This window comes from Cervus elaphus, chromosome 4, assembly GCF_910594005.1.
Source record: "Cervus elaphus chromosome 4, mCerEla1.1, whole genome shotgun sequence".
Classification (NCBI taxonomy): Eukaryota; Metazoa; Chordata; class Mammalia; order Artiodactyla; family Cervidae; genus Cervus; species Cervus elaphus.
Window position 1 is genome coordinate 16,568,317 of NC_057818.1, and position 6,000 is coordinate 16,574,316.

A 6,000-nucleotide genomic window follows, 5' to 3' on the forward strand; every position below is an offset into this window, starting at 1 on the left:
AAGACTGGGAATATAAGTTGCTAGCGGTTCTAAGGCATCATGCCAGACATGATTTTAACTAAAATTAAGAACACATGATCTAAGTAAATATTTTCATGAAGAATGCAATAAAGTGATTGCATCTAAATTGTTTAAACCTATTTAGGGTGGTATCAATAATGATGGTGGTGGTGGTGGTTTAGTCGCTAAGTCGTGTCCGACTCTTGGGACCCCATGGACTGTAGTCTGCCAGGCTCCTCTGTCCATGGGATTTCCCAGGCAAGAATATTGGAGTGGATTGCTGTTCAGTTGTTGTTTTCTATTTGCTATAAATAAGGTATAATACCTGCTACATAGAACAGAAGTAGTTAAAGGAGTGATTTTCCTCCCCAGCCCCTTTTAATTCTAGACACTTAGCAAGCTGTTACGGTTAAATGCCATAATCAAATGATCCGAAAACAGGTATAATATCCCACAGCCCTGTGGTAGATGGGAATGAATGTGAGCTTTGGAACCATATACAATTACGTTTAAATTCTGGCTCTGCCACTGATAGCCTAAGGAAATTTCACAACCTTACTGAGCTTCAGTTTCCTTGTTTGAAAATAGATATATTATCTACCTTGTGAGACTTGAAGGTAATGTTTATAAAGTGTGTGATACTTACAAGGCATTCACTAAATAGTACTTCTGTTATTACTTTGATCTAAAATGGGTGAGTCTTTTCCTCATTTAAAAAGGTATATAGTCTGGTTTTGGTGCCAAGATTTAGATTCTAGCTTTGCATCAAAATTAAAGCACACTCATTTTAAAAAAATAAATTGTAGTAAATACATTTATAGTTTACTATCTTATATAGTAAATACATATATAGTTTACTATCTTAACAGTTAAGTCAATATAGTCGGCAATGCTGTAGTGCTTCCCCGGGGGCTCAGTAGTAAAGGATCTGCCTGCCAACGCAGGTGATACAGGTTCGATCCCTGGGTGGGGAAGATCCCCTGGAGAAGGAAATGGCAACCCCTTCCAGTATTCTTGCCTAGGAAATCCCATGGACAGAGGAGCATGTTGGGCTGCCGTCCATGGGGTCACACAAGAGTCAGATGCAATTTAGTGACTAAACAAAAAAAAAAAACAGTAGTGTTTAGTACATTCACATTATGTGATCTCCAGAACTCTTCACCCCATAAAGCTGACTCTACCTATGAAAACCATTAACAACTCTTATTCCTCCCTCCTCCAGCCTCAGACAAACACCATTCTACCTCTGAATTTGACTAATCTAGCTAGAAAACTTCACCTAAGTAGAATTATTTTTTGATGTGTTTTTTCACTTAGCATAATGTCCTTAAGGTTCATCCATATTGTGGCATATGTCAGAATTTCTTTCCTTTTTGAGGCTGAATAATTTACCATTGTGTGGATATACCTATACACTTTGTTTATCCATTTATCTGTCAATGAACATGTAGGTTGCTTTCACCTCTTGGCTATTGTGAATAGTGTTGCTATAGAGTGTGTGTGTGTGTGTGTGTGTGTGTGTGTGTGTGTGTGTGTGTGTGTAGTGTTTCTTGGAGACCCTGCTTTCTGTTCTTTTGGGCATTTAGAGTGTGTGTGTGTGTGTGTGTGTGTGTGTAGTGTTTCTTGGAGACCCTGCTTTCTGTTCTTTTGGGCATTTACCCAGAAGTGACATTGCTAGGTCATATGATGATTCTATTTAAAAATTTTTGAGGAACCACCATACTGTTTTCCACAGCAACTGCATCATATTATATTCCCACCAACAGTGTACAACAGTTCCAATTTCTCCACATCCTTGCCAATACTCTCATTTTCTGCTTTTTTTTCTTTGTTGGTCAGTAGCCATCCTAAATTGGTATGAGGTGGTATCTCACTGTGGTTTTGATTTGCATTCCCCTGATGATTATTGAGCACTTTTTCATGAGCTTATGGGCCACTTAGGAAAATGTCTGTTGAAATCCTTGCCTAATTTTTAATACGGATTTTTGTTGTCATTGAGTTGTTCTTTATATAGTGTAAATATTAAGCCTCTATTTAAAAAAATGATTGCAAATATTTTCTCCCATTCCTAAGGTTGCCTTTTTGCTGTTAATTTCATGAGAATAAATCTTAGTACTATTTGTGACCTTTCTTATGCCTTAAAAGCAAGCGATGGTAATTATTTTGATTATCTGATAGAATAAGATAATCAAACCAAGAATAAGTTCTTGGTCATTTCTTTTGTTTTCTTTTTTTTAATTTATTTTTAATTGGAGGATAATTGCTTTACAATTTTGTGTTGGTTTCTGCCATACATCAAAATGAATCACCTTTCTACTATTAGGTTGGTGCAAAAGTAATTGCAGTTTTTGTCATGGTTGAAATTTGCTGTTTGATATTAGAATACATTCTTAAATAAATGTGGTTATGTTACACATTATTTTAATGCACATTTCTCACTTTATTTATTTATTTTTTTTGCTAATGACATTCAGTCAGTCAGTTCAGTCGCTCAGTCGTGTCCGACTCTCTGCAGCCCCATGAATGGCAGCACGCCAGGCCTCCCTGTCCATCACCAACTCCCGGAGTTTACTCAAACTCATGTCCATCGAGTCGGTGCTGCCATCCAGCCATCTCATCCTCTGTCATCCCCTTCTCCTCCTGCCCCCAATCCCTCACAGCATCAGGGTCTTTTCCAATGAGTCAACTCTTCACATGAGGTGGTCAAAGTATTGGAGCTTCAGCTTCAGCGTCAGTCCTTCCAATGAACACCCAGGAATGATCTCCTTTAGGATGGACTGGTTGGATCTCCTTGCAGTCCAAGGGACTCTCAAGAGTCTTCGCCAACACCAGTTCAAAAGCATCAATTTTTTGGTGCTCAGCTTTCTTCACAGTCCAATTCTCTAATGACATTACTTGCTGTGTATTTTATGTTTATTTTTCAATTATGGAAATGATGTTAGACAAAAGGCAAATTTGAGCAATTTTCTTACCTGAGTTCAAAATGGGTTTTAACACAGTGGAGATAACTTGCAACATCAACAACACATTTGGCCCAGGAACTGCTAAGAAACATACAGTGCAGTGGTGGTTCAAGAAATTTTGCAAAGGACACGAGAGCCTTGAAGATGAAGAGCATAGTGGCTGGCCATCGGAAGTTGACAATTACCAATTGAGAGCCATCATCAAAGCTGATCCTCTTACAACTACACAAGAAGTTGCTGAAGAATTCAACATCAACCATTCTATGGTCATTCAGCATTTGAAGCAAATTGGAAAGGTGAAAAAGCTCAATAAGTGGGTGCCTCACGAGCTAACCACAAATAAAAAAAAATCATCATTTTGAACTGTCATTTTCTCTTATTCTGTGCAAAAACAATGAACCATTTCTCAATTGGATTGTGGCATGCCATGAAAAGTGGATTTTATATGACATCCTGTGATACAATCAGCTCAGTGGTTGGACCAAGAAGAAGCTCCAAAGCACTTTCCAAAGCCAAACTTACACCAAAAAATGCTCATGGTCACTGATTGGTGGTCTGCTGCCAGTCTGATCCACTACAGCTTTTTGAATCCCGGTTATATTATATCTGAGAAGCAGATCGATGAGATGCACCAAAAACAGCAACACCTGCAGCCAACACTGGTCAACAGAAAGGACTCAATTCTCCCCAACAATGCCCCACCACACATCACACAACCAACACTTCAAAAATTGAACAAGACTGAGAACAAGATGGTGAAGGAGTAGGTGGACATGGACTACATCTCTCTCCATGGATACATCAGGAATATACCTTCATACACAGAAGTGCATGCAGACCACCAGCTGAGAACGGACAGGAGTACCTGACTAGTGGAAAAAAATATATAGAACCATGCAAAACTCGGTAGGACAAAGGAACTAGGGGAAAAACAGCAGTGTTAGTAGGACTGGACCTGCCCTCAGCAGGTGGGGGAACTAAAGCAGGGGTCCGATCCCCACATTGGGGCAATTGTCTGAGTCAGAGGAGAAACATTTAAGGCTGAGAGTGAAACAGTTGATCTGTGGCCACCTAAATGGAATGAGAATCAGACAGTCCTTGCCACAGCCATACATACCCTGGACAGAAACGCTAGTCCCCTAGAAGGTGCAGTGACTGGGAGCTGAAGTTTATGGATTGTGGAGCAATCCCAGGGCAAGGGCTGCTGTTGACTGGAGAGATGGATTGAGGGGATGTGAGGGAGGAGATCTTGGTGGGAAATGCCAGTGGAGGAAAGCCAGGCAGCCCTGGAAGCAAGGTGATACTGCTGAGTCACGTGTAGGGGGTGGAGCCACCACCATAGACTCTCTCCCCCAACATTCCAGCATCAGTAGCTGAACAATAGAGAGGCTGGCCCATCAAACGCCTGATGCGCTGAACTACAGAGTAGGACCCCAGCCAGGGGGACCCCTCTATGTGCCTGACATGCTGAACAACAGAGAAGGACCCAGGCAAGGGAGCCTTCTAAGTGCCTGAACGGGTGGAGCTATGGAAAAAGACTGGCAAAGAGGCCTTCTGATCACCAGCTACAAGAGGCTTGAAAAAAGACTCTGATAGGGCCATACCTCCTATGATGGAGGCAGTCCATGTGCCTGCACACTTGGCACCACGAGGGTTTCCACTAGCCAAGCAGCTGCACCAGTTTCATGCTCAACCCTCACTGGGGCAGAACTGCCAAAGGCAAAAAAATGTCTCATGTCTATGTGCACAGGGTCGCCTTGATCATGCCCAACTCTTTGCGACCCTGTAGACTGTGGCCTGCCAGGCTTCCACAAACCACTGGACCAATCTTAGGAGGGCAGAAACCAAAAGGAAGAAAGAATTCAACCTTCTTCAAGGAAAGAATTCAACTTTCCTTGAAGCCTGGGAAAAGGAGACCTCAAACACAGTAAGTTAAAAAAAAATTAAGAAAAGGCAGAGAAATACTAAACAAATGAAGGAACAAACTAGAAACACAGAAGTCCAAATAAATGAAGAGCAAACAGGCAAACTGCCTGAAAAAGAACTCAGGATAGTGATAGTAAAGATGATCAAAAACCTTGAAAACAAAACGGAGAAAATGCAAGAATCAATGAACAAAGACCTAGAAGAATCAAAGAGTAAACATACAGAGACAAACAACACAATTACTGAAATGAAAAATACTCTAGAAGGAATCAACAGCAAAATATCTGAAGCAGAAAAACGAATCAGTGAGCTGGAAGATAAAATGGTGGAAATAACTTCTGAAGGGCAGAATAAAGTAAAAAGAAAGAAAAAAACTAAGGATAGCCTCAGAGACCTCTGGAACAATATCAAACGTACCAACATTCAAATTATAGGGGTCCCAGAAGAAGAAGAGAAAAAGAAAGGGCATGAGAAAATTTTTGAAGACATTATAGTAGAAAATTTCCCCAACATGGAAAAGAAGATAGTCAATCAAGTCCAAGAGGCACAGAGAGTCCCATACAGGATAAACCCATGGAGAAACACGCCAAGACACATACTGATCAAACAAAGACTAAACACAAAAAAAGAATATTAAAAGCAGCAAGGGAGAAGCAACAAGTAACATACAAGGGAAGCTCTATATGCTTAACAGCTGATCTTTCAGCAGAAACTCTGCAGGCCAGAAGGGAACGGCAGGATATATTTAAAATACTGAAAGGGGAAAATCTACAACCAAGATTACTGTACCTGGCAAGGATCTCATTCAAAATTTATGGAGAAATAAAAAGCTCTTCAGACAAGCAAAAGTTAAGAGAATTCAAACCAAACCAGCTTTAGAACAAATGTTAAAGGGACTTACATAGTCAAGAAATACAAGAGAAGAAAAAAGATCTACAAAAGCAACCCCAAACAATTAAGAAAATGGCAATAGGAACATATATATCAATAATTACTTTAAATGTAAATGGATTAAATGCTCCAGCCAAAAGACATAGATTGGCTGAATGGATACGAAAACAAGACCCATTTATATATGTTGTCTACAAGAAACCCACTTCAGACCTAAAGA